This window comes from Marmota flaviventris, chromosome 10 (genome assembly GCF_047511675.1).
Source record: "Marmota flaviventris isolate mMarFla1 chromosome 10, mMarFla1.hap1, whole genome shotgun sequence".
Classification (NCBI taxonomy): Eukaryota; Metazoa; Chordata; class Mammalia; order Rodentia; family Sciuridae; genus Marmota; species Marmota flaviventris.
The window spans coordinates 110,628,694-110,647,755 of record NC_092507.1 but is presented as its reverse complement, the minus strand read 5'-3'; the positions used below and the strand labels follow the sequence as shown (position 1 = coordinate 110,647,755).

The 19,062-nt window shown below is 39.1% G+C and overlaps 1 pseudogene; it reads left to right on the top strand.

Moving 5' to 3' along the window:
- The first annotated feature begins 17,240 nt into the window (after positions 1-17,240).
- Positions 17,241-18,794, top strand: LOC139707406 (dual specificity protein phosphatase 4 pseudogene; annotated as a pseudogene).
- Positions 18,795-19,062: the final 268 nt, after the last annotated feature.

Below are 19,062 nucleotides of genomic sequence, written 5' to 3'. Positions count from 1 at the left end.
AGAGAAAGGAAGCAGATCACATTTAGGGGTAAGCCAATCAGGATAACAGCTGATCTTTCAACACAGACTCTGAAAGCTAGAAGATCCTGGAATAACATATTTCAAACACTGAAAGAAAATGGGTTCCAACCAAGAATTGTGTTTCCAGCGAAATTAAGCTTCAGGATGGAAGATGAAATTAAAACCTTCCACGATAAACAAAAGTTAAAAGAATTTGCAGCTAGAAAACCATCTCTTCAAAACATCCTTGGCAAAACATTACAGGAAGAGGATATGGAAAATAACAATGAAAACCAACAGTGGGAGGTAGAACACTAAAGGGGGGAAAATAATCAAAGTGGAAAACAAACCATGTTTAGTAACATAAATAAACAGATATGGCTGGAAGAACAACCCATATCTCAATAATAACCCTAAATGTTAATGGCTTAAACTCACCAATCAAGAGACATAGGCTAGTAGAATGGATCACAAAACAAGACCCAACAATATGCTGCCTACAGGAGACACATTTGATAGGAAAAGACATACACAGGCTGAAGGTGAAAGGTTGGGAAAAATCATATCACTCATATGGACTTCGGAAACAAGCAGGAGTATCCATACTCATATCAAATAAAATAGATTTTAAGCCAAAGTTAATCAAAAGGGATAAAGAGGGACACTACATACTGCTCAAGGGAACCATACACCAACAAGACATAACAATCATAAATATATATGCCCCAAACAATGGTGCAGCTATGTTCATCAAACAAACTCTTCTCAAGTTCAAGAGTCTAATAGACCACCATACAATAATCATGGGAGACTTCAACACACCTCTATCACCACTGGACAGATCTTCCAAACAAAAGTTGAATAAGGAAACTATAGAACTCAATAACACAATTAATAACCTAGACTTAATTGACATATATAGAATATACCACCCAACATCAAGCAGTTACACTTTTTTCTCAGCAGCACATGGATCCTTCTCAAAAATAGATCATATATTATGTCACAGGGAAACTCTTAGACAATACAAAGGAGTAGAGATAATACCATGCATCCTATCTGATCATAATGGAATGGAACTGAAAATCAACGATAAAAGAAGGAAGGAAAAAGAATACATCACTTGGAGAATGAACAATAGGTTACTGAATGATCAATGGGTTATAGAAGACATCAAGGAGGAAATTAAAAAATTCTTAGAGATTAATGAAAACACAGACACAACATATCGGAATCTATGGGACACATTGAAAGCAGTTCTAAGAGGAAAATTCATTGCTTGGAGTTCATTCCTTAAAAAAAGAAAAAACCAACAAATAAATGATCTCATACTTCATCTCAAAATCCTAGAAAAAGAAGAGCCAAACAACAGCAAAAGAAGTAGAAGGCAAGAAATAATTAAAATCAGAGCTGAAATTAATGAAATCGAAACAAAAGAAACAATTGAAAAAATTGACAAAACTAAAAGTTGGTTCTTCGAAAAAATAAACAAAATCGACAGACCCTTAGCCATGCTAGCGAAGAGAAGAAGAGAGAGAACTCAAATCACTAACATACGGGATGAAAGAGGCAATATCACAACAGACACTTCAGAAATACAGAAGATAATCAAAAATTATTTTGAATCCTTATACTCCAATAAATTAGAAGATAGTGAAGGCATAGATAAATTTCTTAAGTCATATGATCTGCCCAGACTGAGTCAGGAGGATATAGACAACCTAAACAGACCAATATCAATTGAGGAAATAGAAGAAACCATCAAAAGACTACCAACTAAGAAAAGCCCAGGACCGGATGGGTATACAGCAGAGTTTTACAAAACCTTTAAAGAGGAACTAATACCAATACTTTTCAAGCTACTTCGGGAAATAGAAAAAGAGGGAGAACTTCCAAATTCATTCTACGAGGCCAACATCACCCTGATACCTAAACCAGACAAAGACACTTCAAAGAAAGAAAACTACAGACCAATATCTCTAATGAACCTAGATGCAAAAATCCTCAATAAAATTCTGGCCACTCGGATACAAAAACATATCAAAAAAATTGTGCACCATGATCAAGTAGGATTCATCCCTGGGATGCAAGGCTGGTTCAATATACGGAAATCAATAAATGTTATTCACCACATCAATAGACTTAAAAATAAGAACCATATGATCATCTCGATAGATGCGGAAAAAGCATTCGACAAAGTACAGCATCCCTTTATGTTCAAAACTCTAGAAAAACTAGGGATAACAGGAACATACCTCAATATTGTAAAAGCAATCTATGCTAAGCCTCAGGCTAGCATCATTCTGAATGGAGAAAAATTGAAGGCATTCCCTCTAAAATCTGGAACAAGACAGGGATGCCCTCTCTCACCACTTCTGTTCAACATAGTTCTCGAAACACTGGCCAGAGCAATTAGACAGACGAAAGAAATTAAAGGCATCAAAATAGGAAAAGAAGAACTTAAATTATCACTATTTGCAGATGACATGATTCTATACCTAGCAGACCCAAAAGGGTCTACAAAGAAACTATTAGAGCTAATAAATGAATTCAGCAAAGTGGCAGGATATAAAATCAACACGCATAAATCAAAGGCATTCCTGTATATCAGCGACAAATCCTCTGAAATGGAAATGAGGACAACCACTCCATTCACAATATCTTCAAAAAAAATAAAATACTTGGGAATCAACCTAACAAAAGAGGTGAAAGACTTATACAATGAAAACTACAGAACCCTAAAGAGAGAAATAGAAGAAGATCTTAGAAGATGGAAAAATATACCCTGTTCATGGATAGGCAGAACTAACATCATCAAAATGGCGATATTACCAAAAGTTCTCTATAGGTTTAATGCAATGCCAATCAAAATCCCAACGGCATTTCTTGTAGAAATAGAGAAAGCAATCATGAAATTCATATGGAAAAATAAAAGACCCAGAATAGCAAAAACAATGCTAAGCAGGAAGTGTGAATCAGGCGGTATAGCGATACCAGACTTCAAACTATATTACAGAGCAATAGTAACAAAAACAGCATGGTACTGGTACCAAAACAGGCGGGTGGACCAATGGTACAGAATAGAGGACACAGAAACCAATCCACAAAACTACAACTATCTTATATTTGATAAAGGGTCTAAAAGCATGCAATGGAGGAAGGATAGCATCTTCAACAAATGGTGCTGGGAAAACTGGAAATCCATATGCAACAAAATGAAACTGAATCCCTTTCTCTCACCATGCACAAAAGTTAATTCAAAATGGATCAATGAGCTTGATATCAAATCAGAGACACGCCATCTGATAGAAGAAAAAGTTGGCTACGATCTACGTACTGTGGGGTCGGGCTCCAAATTCCTCAATAGGACACCCATAGCACAAAAGTTAATAACTAGAATCAACAAATGGGACTTACTCAAACTAAAAAGTTTTTTCTCAGCAAAAGATACAATAAGAGAGGTAAATAGAGAGCCTACATCCTGGGAACAAATCTTTACTCCTCACACTTCAGATAGAGCCCTAATATCCAGAGTATACAAAGAACTCAAAAAATTAGACAATAAGAGAACAAACAACCCAATCAACAAATGGGCCAAGGACCTGAACAGACACTTCTCAGAGGAGGACATACAATCAATCAACAAGTACATGAAAAAATGCTCACCATCTCTAGCAGTCAGAGAAATGCAAATCAAAACCACCCTAAGATACCATCTCACTCCAGTTAGATTGGCAGCCATTATGAAGTCAAACAACAACAAGTGCTGGCGAGGATGTGGGGAAAAGGGTACACTTGTACATTGCTGGTGGGACTGCAAATTGGTGCAGCCAATTTGGAAAGCAGTATGGAGATTTCTTGGAAAGCTGGGAATGGAGCCACCATTTGACCCAGCTATTCCCCTTCTCGGTCTATTCCCTAAAGACCTAAATAGAGCATGCTACAGGGACACTGCTACATCGATGTTCATAGCAGCACAATTCACAATAGCTAGACTGTGGAACCAACCTAGATGCCCTTCAATGGATGAATGGATAAAAAAAATGTGGCATTTATACACAATGGAGTATTACTCTGCATTAAAAAATGACAAAATCATAGAATTTACAGGGAAATGGATGGCATTAGAGCAGATTATGCTAAGTGAAGCTAGCCAATCCCTAAAAAACAAATGCCAAATGTCTTCTTTGATATAAGGAGAGTAACTAAGAACAGAGTAGGGTCGAAGAGCATGAGAAGAAGATTAACATTAAACAGGGATGAGAGGTGGGAGGGAAAGGGAGAGAGAAGGGAAAATGCATGGAAATGGAAGGAGACCCTCAGAGTTATACAAAAGTACATACAAGAGGAAGGGAGGGGAAGGGGAAAAATAATACAAGGGGGACAAACGAATGTCAGTAGAGGGGGCAGAGAGAGAAGAGGGGAGGGGAGGGGAGGGGAGGGGGGATAGTAGAGGATAGGAAAGGCAGCAGAATACAACAGACACTAGTATGGCAATATGTAAATCAATGGATGTGTAACTGATGTGATTCTGCAATCTGTATATGGGGTAAAAATGGGAGCTCATAACCCACTTGAATCAAATTGTGAAATATGATATATCAAGTACTATGTAATGTTTTGAACAGCCAACAATAAAAAATTAAAAAAAAAAAATAAAAAAATAAAATAAAACTAATGAAAATATATTAAAAAAGCCTACCAAGCAAGAAAAGTCCAGGACCAGACATATTCTTTGCTAAATTCAACGAGACTTTCAAAGAAGAATTAATACCATACTTCTCATAGTATTCCATGAAACAGGAAAAGAGGGAAGCCTTCTAAACTCATTCTATGAGACTAACATCACCCTGATACCAAAACCAGACAAAGACCCTTTAAGAAAAGAAAACTTCAGACCAATATCCCTGATGAACATACATGTAAAAATTCTCAATAAAATTCTGACAAATTGCATACAAAAAATATTAAAAACATAGTTCACCATGATCAAGTGGGGTTCATCCCAAGCATCCAAGGTTGGTTTAACATGCAGAAATCAATAAATGTAAATCATCATATGACTAGATTAGAAAACGAGAATCATATGATCTCAATAGATGCAAAAAACAGCATGTGACAAAATACAGCACACTCTCATGTTCAAAACACGAGAAAAATTAGGAATAGTAGGAACATACCTCAACATTGTAAAAGCTATCTATGCTAAACCCAAGGCCAGCATCATTCTAAATGGAGAAAATTTGAAAGCATCCCCTCTAAACACTGGAACAAGACAAGGATGTCCTCTTTCACCACTTCTATTCAACATCATCCTTGAAACTCTAGCCAGAGCAATTGCAAGAAAGAAGTTAAAGGAATACAAGTAGGTATAGAAGAACCCAAACTATCCCTATTTGCTGATGACATGATTCTGTATCTAAAAGATCCAAAAAATTCCACGAGAAAACTTCTGAAACTACCAGATGAATTCAGCAAAGTGGAAGGATGTAAAATCACCACCCATAAATCAAATGCATTCTGATACATCAGTGATGAATCCACTGAATGAGAAATTAGGAAAACTACCCCATTCACAACAGCCTCAAAATAAAATAAAATAAAATACCTGGGAATCAATCAAACAGAAGAGGTGAAATGCCTCTATAATGAAAAGTAGAGAACATTAAAGAAAGTCAAGAAAACTCAGAAGATGGAAAGATCTCCCATGATCCTGGATAGGCAGAATTATTATTGTCAAATGTGCTCTACTACCAAAAGCATTATATAGATTTAAAGCAATTTCTATTAAAATCCCAATGACATTCTTCATAGAAATATAAAAAGCAACCATGAAATTTATTTGGAAAAATAAGAGACCCAGAATAGGCAAAGCAATCTTTAGCATGAAAAGTAAAGCAGGAGGCATCACCTTACCAGACGTAAAACCATAGCACAGAGCTATAGTAACAAAAACAACATGGTATTGGCACCAAAACAGACTTGTAGACCAATGGTACAGAATAGAGGATGTTGGGGTTTTTAGCTTCTTCTATCCACTCCGTCCCACAGAGAGGCTTAGGAGAACGGGCCCCAAACTGGACGAATCAAGAAAGGTGAGGGTCGGCAGGTCACCCACCCAGTCCTCCCCACTGGAGGACAATCAGAAGCACCAGGGAGACCAGTCAAAGCAGGATCTCATTTATTGAGGAAGTACACACAGGTAATATAATGTGCAGGAGCCAATCAGGATAAAGGTCAGAGGGGTGGAGCAAGTTCACATGTCATGCCCTACAGGAGGACACAGAGACAAACCCACATAAATACATTATCTCACACTAGACAAAGGTGCCAAAAACTTTCATTGGAGGAAAAAATAGCCTATTCAACCAATACTGCTGGCAAAACTGGGAATTCACATGCAGGAAAATGAAATTAAACCTCTCTCTCTCACACCATGCCCCCAAATCAACCCAAAGTGCATCTAAGACTTAGCCACTAGAACAGAGACCCTGTACCTAACAGAAGAAAAAGTAGAAACAAATCTTCACCATGTCAGCCTAGGATCAGACTTCCGTAACAAGACCCCTGAAGTGCAAGAAGTAAAATTAAGGATCAATAAATGGGATGGATTAAAATAAAAAAGATTCTTATCAGCAAAGGAAACAATAATGTGAGAAGAGAGCCTAGAGACTGGGAGAAAATCTTTACCAGAGGTACCTCTCCAAAGCATTGATCTCTAGGATACAGAAAGAACTAAAAAAATCTTAACACCAAGAACACATATAACCCAATCAATAAAGGAGCTAAGGAAATGAATATACACTTCACAGAAGAAGAAATATAATCGATCAACAAATGTAAGAAAAAGTGTTCAACATCTCTAGCAATTAAAGAAATGCAAATCAAAACTACACTAAGATTCCATGTGGGGGGAAAGGTACACTCATACATTGCTGTTGGGACTGCAAACTGTATAACCACTATGGAAAGCAGTATGGAGAGTATTCTGAAAACATGGAATGGAACCACCATTTGACCCAGCTATCCCACTCCTCGCTTTATACCCAAAGGACATAAAATCAGCATACTGCAGTAATGCAGCCACATCAACGTTTACAGAAGCTCAATTCAAAATAGCTAGATGTCCTTCAATAGATGAATGGATAAAGAAAATCTGAGAATCTTGAATGCTGAGAGGCCCAGCTAACACTGCTGAAGTGACTGCTGAGGTGGCTGCTCTGGCTGATGAAGGATGCCAGCTTCTGTAGATATGGATGGTGCCCTGATTTTGACCTATACCCTCAATGTAGGACCAGCTCTTGCTCAGCTAGCATTTAGGAACACAGAGTGGGGACCCTTTGGGTCTGTCACTGTCTGCAAAGTATGCACTGACTAAGGAGCAAGGTACAGTCTTTTTGCACATGAGGTGCACAGAATGAAAATGGCATGATATTGGCAGCAAAACACATACAGAGACCAATGGTACACAAGAAAGGACACAGAGACAATTTGACAAAAACACAGTTATCTCACACTAGAAAAAGGCACCCAAAATATACACTGGAGAAAAGACAGCCTCATAAACAAGTGGTGCTGGGAAAACTGGAAATCCATACCTACCAAAAAAGAAATAAAAAGCCTCTCTCTCATCATGCATAAAAATCAACTCAAAGCGGATCAAAGGTGGAGGCACTAGGTCAGAGACCCTGGGCCTGATCCTAGTACATGTAGGCCCATATTTCCACCATGTCGGCTTAGGAACACACTTTGTTACTGGGACTCCTAAAGTACAAGAAGTGAAACCAAGAATGGATAAATGGGATGGATTCAAACTACAAAGCTTCTTCACAGCAAAGGATACAATCAAGAACGTGAAGAGAGAGCCTACACAACTGGAAAAAAATCTTTACCACATGTACCTCAGATCAAGCATTATTCTCCAGAATACATTAAGAACTCAAGAAACCTAACATTCCTCCATATATCTGGTTTGGTGCCAGTACTGTTTCTAATTCATTCACTATGCTCTTACCCCTTGCATCCCCACTCCCTTCACTCACTTGTGCTTTCTTAGGACTCTCCATAAAGCTTTCTATAGTGCTTGCACAAATGTGCAGTCCCACCAGCAATGTATGTGAGTACCTTTTCCCCCACATCCTCACCACCATTTACTGTCGCTTATATCCTTGACAACTGCCATTCTGACTGGAGAGAGATGGAATCTCAGTGTCATTTTGATTTGCATTTCTATAATGGATACAGATATTGTACGTTTTTAAATTCATATGTTGATCTATTGGGTTTCTTCTTCTGTGAAGTGTCTTTTCATTCCTTTCCAATTTGTTGATTTTTTTTGTCTTGGGTGTGGCTGACTTTCAAGTGTAGAATTTTCTGTTACTAAAAACAAATTAACAGCTTTCTCACCACACGTCCAAGACTAGTTATGATAAAGATATAGGGACTTGCTAAGGGGATCCATTCTAGATCTGAATAAGATAATTGTCTGTAGAACGATTTTTCAAATCAGAGCCAAAGGACAATACAATAATTCTGTTAAACTAAGAAATGTCATAATGCCATTTTTAAGTAGTTGGCCAACTCTGTGTTAGTTTTTATGATGGGAAATATACCTTCTTTGGCACATCAATTCCATTCACCAGTTCAGAAAGTGAGTTTAAGCAAAACCAATTAAGAGATCAGTGAAGCTATCGGATATTTTTGGGCACTGATTAAGCATAACTATCATTTAAGTAGATGATATTTAAAATGCTTACTAACAAATTACAGCATTGGAGGCATATTAAAAACAATTTAACTTTAAAAATGAGTACCTAAAAGAATAAGAAAACGCAGTTGCAGGTGCCCTCTGCTCTTTTTTGTAATACAAAGAACTTTGAACTTCTCAATGCAAGAAATTTGAAACAAATAACAGTATCAGAGTTTATATTTTCTACAAGGACTAGAATTGTCAGAGAAATACCTGGATTTTTAATAGAAAAAATAAGGTTAAAGATTGGGCAGGGGAGTGGGTGTTCTTGGAACGAGTTGTTAGCAGGTAATTCTACCTCACTTACCTTTAAGAGATATCAGAAGGAACCACTCTACATTTTCTAATCCTTATGTGCTTTCTAATGTATGTGATTTTGTTTCTCATCCTTCCTTCCTCTCCAGATTATTTCTATCTTCTGAAAAACAGCAAAACGAATGAAATGAAAATGTTCTCTGTGGTTTACATAGACAGCAGAAACGGAAAAAGGGTCATATCTATGTGGCATTTTGCAGCCAACAGAGGGAAAGTCAAACCCCCATAAAAGGTGGGGTGAGGGGCTGCTAAGAAGTCAACAGGCAGAATTCTATCAGATTTAGTCACTATCAAGCTCTCATATTACCTGACATGAGATAAAATATTGCATGCGCCCAGGTGCAGGGAGGGATTCAAGTACTAAGGGACAAAAAGACTGACCTGATACCTCCAGAGCTCTCCAATGTCATCAGTCCTTTCAAAGCAAACAGGTTTTCCAAGACTTCATCCAGGCAGCCATTGACAAAACAGAGCCAACAGGCTCCACCCAATCACGGAGATTCTTTTCTTGTTCATGGTCTTCAAGGATCTTCACCTGGCTAGGGCAATGTCACTTTTCCTAAAGAAAGAACAAGAAACAGAAAGTACAAATCTGTCAACACTTCTTAAGAATGACAGCTGCCGTGACACTCAAATAAATGCTGTTAACAAGAGCTGACTGGGGAAGCCAGATGCGGTTGCCCGCTTTAGAAGAAATCCTCTGCACAGGATGGGGAAGCCCTGTGCCTACAAGACCCAGAGCTGAGGAGCACCCTGGTGTCATCTTACTCTCTTTCTAGAAGCACCCATCTGATCCTTCAGCTGCAATATGGAAGTTACTCTGACTTTCTGCTGTAATAAAAGATAGATAAACTACAAAATATAAACAAAGACCCAGGCTTTGTAAGCTTAGGGTATGAGATGGCTTGGGGTTCTCATCAACACAGTGGAAGTGGACGGTAACAGAGAGTTCCTAGGGTTTCAATGTAGGCTGAATCATGAGGAACATTTTGGGTTCGTGTAATTTTATTATTGAGATAACCTACTCCCTATGTGAAAATCTCTCAAAAAGTTAAATTCCAGCATTTGTAAACTCAAAAGCTCCAGGAACTAGCAAGGTGGATTATATAAAAGTTTTCAGGCAGGACAGAGAACAAAAGGTAAAACTGCTGTGACTAATTTGCAAAAGTATTCAATTACAAAGTAAAATTTAAAAAAAACCTGGGCACAATGGCACATGCTTGTTATCACAGCTACTAAAGAAGCTAAGGCAGCAAGATCATGAATTTAAGCCCAGCTCTTGCAAATTAAACACATTAACCCCTACTCAATAAAGTAGAATAAAATAATATATAAAGGGATGAGGATGTAGCTCAGTAAGAGAGTGCTTTCCTAATATGTGCAAGATCTTGAGTTCAATCCCAGTAAGTATCACAAATGAACAAAAAAGGAAAACAAGAACTGCCCTGTCAAACAAGACACATAGGCAAATTTCAGTGCAGAGCCATCTACGATCTCTGACCTGTGTCCTCAAAGATTTATTTGAAAATATTTTATTGTGTGACCTTACCTTTAGTATTGAAAGGGAATGACAATTCTCAGAGGTGACTGGGCAACAGTGCTGTAAAACACTTCTTGCTATACTTGAATGTACACTCTCCTTGGTATATCTTCTCAGGCTCTTGGGTTCTCTGGGTTTTACATTTATTATGTAAATTTAATGCCTCAGAAATATAATTATATCATAGTCAAATGTAGTTTTTCGTTCTTGGAAAATAAAAACCCAAATTGCTTTCAACTCAGTGGAGGGCACTGACTTAATCCTAATCTTAGCCCAAAGGTTTAAGTTTATGTATGCAAGTAGAGTTCTCTACACATTTTCCCTTATGGTCACATCTTTTACTCAAGCTTCATATCTGACTCAGTAGATGCTGCCAGCTAGTATTCTATTGTAACCCAGTAAACCAAGATATAGTGGATACCACACATAATCTGTTCACTAACCTGTCCTTCACTCATGCTTATTTGGGTTGGGGTTGAAGATGCTAAGAACTATCAAAGGCATGATTTGATTACTGTTAATGTTACTGGGTTGCTGTTGTTAGAGGACTTACCCTTTTGTAGAGGAATAAAACAGAATTAATGAAAGCATCATGATTGTATAACCTAAGCAAGGAATGAAAAAAGAGTTGTGCTAGACTTCATTCTGGAAGTTAATGCTGACTCACTAGAAAATATTGAACTAGTTTCCTAAATGTTCTGTGTCTTAGTTTGCTCATTGTTAAATGTTCTCTCATTTTTCCCCAAGGTTTTAACAATCACAGGTCCTAGATTTTCAAAATGCTCCAAAAGGCCCTCAAACACTTAACAACACTTTTTTGTTTGTTTTGGTACTGAGGATTGAATTCAGGGGAGCTCAATCACTGACTCACATCCCCAGTGTTTTTTGTTTGTTTGTTTGTTGTTGTTTTTTTTTTTTTTTTTTGAGGAGCCTCATACTATTTCCATAACTGCTCTACTAATTTACATAAGCATAAGCATATTAATCATTTAAGGAATATTTGTCTACATCTGATAATTTACTTTCTTCAAGGCTGAAGACATCAAGGTCAGAAAAACTAAGATATCTTCTACAGACCGATTTCTTTTACTATGTCCTGTTCCAGGAACCTGGAGTGGTGCCCAGAAGTCTTCAGTCTTTACCCTACTTTTAGCACAGTCAGTCTTGGAGGCAGATCAACCCTGAAGAGATTGCCTTCTCTCAGCAGAAGCAATATAGGCCCATGGGAACTGAATGGGACATCCCAGAATCACAGATCTAATAGATAAGTATCCTATGAAGCAAGTGGAAATTGCCCCTTGAACAGCTGGCAATTTCCTCAACACCAATAACACGTGGTATGATCAGAATTCAAAAAAATCATAAAACACACCACAGTTTGACCAAGACTGCTTATTACACATACTTCTTGTTTCCCACCCCAGTTCTTCCTCTGAAGGTAAAACTCACATCAGTTTCCTGAAAGACAGAATTGAGACACTTGACATCACTTGTCTTCTGAATATAGGTACAATGATTATTAAAGTTTATTTCCTTCTTTCCCCATTGTATTCTCCATTTGGTTTTTGGGGCAAGTGGTCAATTCTGATTTTTGTGGACCCACAGAGTTAGGCCTCTAGCCTAGGACTTAGGTAACAGGAAAGGTGCTGGGCAAAATCAATGAAGCCCTATGATGTGACACTGTTCTACTGTCTTAGCATTGATCTTAGCATTGCACTGCCTTAGCAGTGATCACTACCTGATTTTTATCTATTGCCTATCTTTTTCTTTTAAAATATAAGCTCCATGAGATTAGAAGCCTCTATCTGCAGTAGCGTAAGGAGTGATTGGCACATAAAGTAGGTGGCTCAATCAGTATTCATGAAGACTCAAGACACAATATTAGCTTCATAAAAACATGCTTTGTTGGAGTTTCTATGAAAAAAACAACCCAAACTCAATTTTTTTGTAGTTCAGAATGAATTCACTGAAGGGGGGCACACTTCTAAAATGGAAGCACCAGGATTAACTTACATGGAAATAATATTCTGATGATGTTACTTAGAAAATAATACAACTTCTGTTCTCTGTTTTGCTGATTACCATTCTAAGTTCCCGCATACATGACCTACTAATAAAGTTGTTGTGTTATATAAGAAAATATGTATAAACTCCTTAGGGTAGCACATAGAAATACAAAGTAAATGCTTCTATTTTGTTATTATTATAATATTTGTGTTAGTGGTATACTACATCATGAAATCACTCAAAACTGACGTTGAGTCACCCTTAACACATTGGTTCCACCTACTCCCCATAGTTTCCTTGAAACATCCTTGGGGGCATTCAGTCTTTGGTCATTTCAACTCACTAATATTCAGAGGCTTTCACTTGGCCTACAGCTAACAGGGAAAGGTCAGGGGATTTCAGGGTCTAACCCAATTCATCACTAGAGTCAACAGAATTGAGCTGACTCCTGAGAACAGAGTAGCCATTCCAGGACTCCACCCAAGAATTCCCAGACTCACCTGGAGGATGACACCCAGCTGCAGCTCCCAGCAGAAGTCCTCTCAGCAGGCGCCCCCTAGCAGCTGCGTGGCACTCCCAGGATCCTGCGCTGAGCTCCCAGGGTCCTCCATGGCGCTGCCACCGTCCTCTGCAGCATACAGGAGAGGCTGTGTACCCAGGCTGCGCGGGGCGGAGGCTCTCGCAGCCACAGGGAGGGCGACCTGTTGGGCTTCTTACCAGCTCTCCAGGTGAGCGGCAGACCCTCAGAGGTACGGACGCCGGCACAGGAACAGGACTCACAGCAGTGGGGCTTGGAAAGTGAGAAGTCACCTGGTGAAGGACCGCCCAGAAGCCAACTCGTGGGAACTGCCCTTTGGGGCGGGTCTTGAGGGCTGTCTTCCCCGCAGGCGCCTGGGCCTTCCGGGGTCCTGGAGAGTGCGGAGCACGTGCATGTTCGTGGAGGGCGGAGCTAGGCCTGGGCCACATCCGGGGTAGGCAGGCGGGTGGGCGGGGAAACTTGCAAATTTGGGCGGGAAGCACAAGGCTTCAGAACCAGCAGGGTGTGATGCCCCAGGGTGTGCGATGGCACTTTTAAGTTCCCATCCTTCGCAGGCCTCGCCCCCGTGGTTTTATCAGTTGCTTCAGTCAAACTCTGAAAACTCATCTCCCCCTTTGGATTTCTTCTTCGTTGACTGTGTATGCGCAGTTGGTGGTTTGTCACTGGTTAATTCTCCCTCAAAGGTGTATTTTGACAAATGCAAATAAGCAGATGTCTGTGTGTTCATTACCACGTGTTGTCGATTTTAGGTCCATCTGCCCTCCTCTGGGGTCTTCTAAGTCTGGACAGTGCTAGGAGCCACCCTCTGCGCCCACCCTCCACTCAGCGTCTCCCAGCCTCCTCCATCTTATCTATCAGACACAGAAGGTAGTGGTGCAGCAACTGAGTGACAGAATCGCGCTTAATAATAATATCTTTGGAGCTGGGGTTGTGGCTCAGTGGTAGAGCGCTTGCCTCGCATGTGTGAGGCACTGTGTTCGATTCTCAGCACCAAGATACAGGCCCATTAAAAAAATATTTTAAAAAATAATAATATAGTCATTTATTTATCATTTTATTGAAATGCTAGTGAGAGCATACTGTTGGGTATTGGACACAAAACAAATATGGGCCCTGTCCACCGAGTTTCTAGACTAGTGAGCCTGTGCTTTTCAAAGTATAAAATCAAGCATTCATTAAGCTCATACTTATGTGGTAAATACCAGGGAAGTGTGAGGTTTTCTTGTTCTCTGAAGGAAACAAAAGTTGCAGTTCTGTGTTTCCCTTAGATGGACGCAGAGGAATGGAGAGGGTGCATATATGAAGAGTACAAGTCTGGAAGAGTGGATATCCAATCTAAGTATGAATTTATGTACTAGCCTTTGTGTGTTCAGCATATCTCGACTGATGTTGATATGTTTAATTGCATGCTTGTCAACAGTGTGTTCACATTGATATTCAGCTGCAGATAATCTATCAGGAAAAACCTACAGGTGGACATGAGTTATTTTAGGGAAAATAAGTAGACAATAGGTTTCAAGTTTGAGAGGATGGGATCAGATGAGCAAAAGCAGAAGTGGGGGTGTTTATAAACTGGTATGAAAGTAGCCATTTTTAAATTTGTGAATGCACAAATAAATATGCATATATAATATATATGCAAATATATTTGTGATAATTGAATATATAGGTCTTATTACACGTGTATATTCACAATTTTATGTATGCTTTATATTAATGTAGATTCAGGTATACAGTTATATTTAGGTTTAGTGTTAAATTTTCTGTAGGGTAAGGGTTAGGGTTAGTAAAAAAAAATGCATATGGAAAACCAAGAATACTAATTAGAATAACCCATGAATACATGTATGAAAATATAAATAAATATGTTTTGAAAAAGGGAAGGTTTTATTTTTTATTATTTAAAAAAAAACTTTAGTTGTTGATAGACCTTTATTTTATTTATGTATATACAGTGCCGAGAATCGAACCCAGTGCCTCACACATGCCAGTAAAGTGCACTACCATTGAGCCACAGTAACAGCCCTGAACTGAGAAAGGTTTTAATGTGACACATATGAATACAGATTTTTAAAACTAGGACTGCACAGATTAATTATATATATATGAATATATACTCATACATATTCAAATATACAATTGATAATTGTATACATAACTATTTACAAATGGATATTAAAATCTATATATGCATTTATTTTAAGGTAGGTTTAGGTATGCAAATAAATATATGGTTAGTATTGATTTCAAATTTTTGTGTACATTTAGGTTGATTTTTAAGGAATAAATATATTCATTGAAAACATGAATACACCTAGGAATGTACATAGTAACATTTGCATAAAAAATAATATAAATATATGTTTTGAAATGGGGAAGGGTTAATATGAGACATAAATACAAATTTTTAATATGCAAATGCAAAGATAAATTTTATATATGAAATATAATAACACTTCTGCAAATATAACATTGATGTGTATGTAAGTATAAATATATATGCATATTCATATAAGTATATATGCTTTTATCTGAATGTAGGTTAGTTACAGGGGTAAAACTATGGTTAGTACTAAATTTGGTATATAGTTAGGGAATAAATATTTATACTGAAAAATATGAATGTTTTAAGAAAGTGCATGTGCAATTTTGACATTTTGAAACTGGGAAGGGTTTAATGTGAGATGTAGGAAGACACATTTTTAATTTGTGAAAGCAAATATATATATATATATATGCAAATATACCATTGATAATTGAATGCAAGTCAAAATACAAATAAACATTAGGAAAAGAATAGGTATATTGAAAAACATGAATAATCATAAGAATATACATGTAAAAATTTGCAATACACAGAAATATATGTGTTTTGAAATAGGAAAAGGTGTGAGATGTATAAATACACATTTATTAACTTCCAAATGCACAGATAAATTACATGTGAACATATATAAATACTTATGTATATGATTATCAATTGCATATTTGAATATAAGTATGTGAGAATATTCATATTACTATATATGCTTTTGTATTAATGTAGGTTTAGGAATGGGGTAAATTTAGGGTTACTATTAAATATTGTGTAGTGTAAGGGTTAGAGTTAGGGTATGAATATATATATATATATCAAAAAACATGAATATTCAAAAAATATGCATGTGAAAATACGTATAAAACATATACAAAAAATAAACAGGGACCTAGTAAAAAAACATTATATGGAGAAATGTTGACAATAACTAAAGGAAATCAACTGCCTTATATACAGTTGGAAACACTGTCTATAATTAATAGGAAAAGTATAAGGGGAAAAAAGTTTATCTCAGGTATTTTGAAGCAGTGAAGGCAAGATAACAAATGCAATCATAAAGCAAGACTCAAAATTTCCTCAAGGATTTATTGAGAATAGATAATTTGAACATAAAATTAAATTTTCAGTCAACAATAAAAAAATAATTCAAAGGTCACCAGAAGTTTCAAATAAAGCAAAGACTTTTTATAAAATATATATATATATATATATATATATATATATATATATATATATATATGGGGTAAAGAAAAGCATTATAAAGAAAATTGGAAATGCTTTTGAGCTGACAGATAACAAAGATTCAACAAACCAAAAGCAATAGAAGGCCGATGAAGTAGTTCATAAAGAAGTGCTTCTAATTCCACCTGCTTACATTAGAAAAAGACACAGGGATAAAATCGGTGTTGACTCTGATCATGCAACTTGAGAAGCACTAATAATAATTCATTTCTAATAATAATTAAGAATTTGCTTAGAGTAGATTCGTACATGGAGTCCAGGGCCAGTGGATGTTGCATATACCAATGTGCGATCACAAAGAGTATAGCACCATAGCAGGCAAATGTGCAAGTGGCCAGGAGCTGAATGGAGTCTTGAAGATGTGCACAGGTCAGCTGAAGATCTTGACTTTGTTGTCACTGAGAGGCAGGATGGGGTAGGAAGAGAAAGGAGGGGAAAGGACTATTTCTTAGTTATTCATGCTATCAAACTTCCTCCAAGAAAAAGTGGAGGCAGTGCACAGAGCTCTGGCAGTGCTGGGGTAAGAACGGCAATGAGCAGGCTGCAGCCCAAGGTGCAGGAGCAGCAAAACACGTTTGAGGCAATGACAGGGGTGAGCCAGTGCTTCTCTGCCTTCAACACACACTTGCACTGCCACCCCCTTGTCAGAGCACAGCATGTGCAAGGCACCTGAGGCTGCTAGAGCTGCTATGTAACCTGAAGGCTGCAGGAGGAAGAGGACCCAATAGGGGTCTGGCCGCCCAAGCCTCTGGGGACCAAGTTGGCGGTCACTTCTGAAGGCTCCCTCTCTTAGCCCTTGTTCGCCCATTCCTGTTGCCTGGCTGGCCTGGGTGACTATCTATCGCCCCAGTTCCTACACTCCATGGTGATGATTGATTAACTGGGAGAGATGGACTGCAGTGTGCTCAAAAAGCCTATGAAGCTGAGTGAGAACCCCTAAGGCAGAGACTGTAGCTGTGGCAGCGGCAGAAGCAAAGAGGTTGGGAGGTGGTGGTTGCCCTGGGTTGCGGGGCTGGGTGCAGACTGCAGTGCCTGGCGGCAGCTGGGCTGACAACAGTGGCAGCCCCCGAACCCTGGGGCTGGGGAGTGCCAGCAAGCGCTTGCTGCTCGACTTTTTGCACACCTTTCCTATCAGAGGTTCTGTCCACCTTCTTTGATACAACACCCAGGAAAATAGGTAGGCCAAGGGCTCCAAGATCCTGGAGTCCATCCTGCACGCTCAGGGGGAAGTGCTCCCTCTTGTGCTCTAGCCTCTACTTGGCTGTCATCCTCTACTTTGAGTGGAGCCCAGGTGCCAGGGGCTCAGGGAGGACCTCACCTTGACTCTAGTAGTGCAGACACTCCATCCTAAGCCCCAGTGAAGCGACATCCGCTCACTGAAACGTGGCTGTGAGAAGTTTTTCTTTGCTTACCCAGAATTCTGTTCCAAAACCAGCGCCCCGGCAGACTTCTCCCCAGTGCCATGGAGTCCTTTCACCTGCATTGCAGCTCCACTGGAGCCGCTCTGCACAGGCGGCGGGGTCCCTTGGAGATTCTTCAGTTCCTCTACTTCCATGGTGCCTTCCACGCTGCCTGGATAGACATGCTGAACGCCTTAGGGATCACAGCCCTGTTGAATGTCTCCTCCAAATGCCCAAACCACATGGAAGGATGCTACCAGTACAAACACATCTGGTGGAAGACAACCACAAGTCCGACATGGGCTCCTGGTTCATGGAAGCCATGGAGTAGGACTGTGCGGTGAAGGACTGCCGTGGTCCAGGGATGGCGCACTGCTAGGAGGGCATCGTGTGCTCTGCTACCATCTGCTTGGCTTAGCAGATGACAAAGGAGCAGCTGAGGCTGGAGAAGGCCTTGAACTGCATGGAGCAGCTGTCCCAGGTGCTGGTCACATCCTGCCCCTCCAGGCCCACCAGCCCTTCAGGCCCCTTAGGGGAGCTGCAAGCCCACTCCCACCCTTACCTCACAATTTGTCTTCAGCTTCCCTATCTCCCTGGGTGTGCAATTAGCCCCCAGAAGACTGCAAGACCAGCACAACCCCAACCTTACCTCCCCCAGCACTCAGAGCCACTCACCTAACCCCTGAAACTAAGGTTGCTGCCATGGATGCCTCCGTGGGACTGAACAATATATAAATTTGTATCAAGAGTATATAATGAGTCTAATGTCTACTATGGTAGATGTCTTTTTCTCCATTTATCATACCTTCTACTACTGCATAGACTGATAATATATAAGTGCAGTTTCCCAGTCTCATCTGGAGTAAGGATTGCAGTTGGCATTGATTCTTCAATGAGATGAATTCATGTGAGACAAACCTACATGTGCATATGGACGATTCAGGGTAGGAGTGG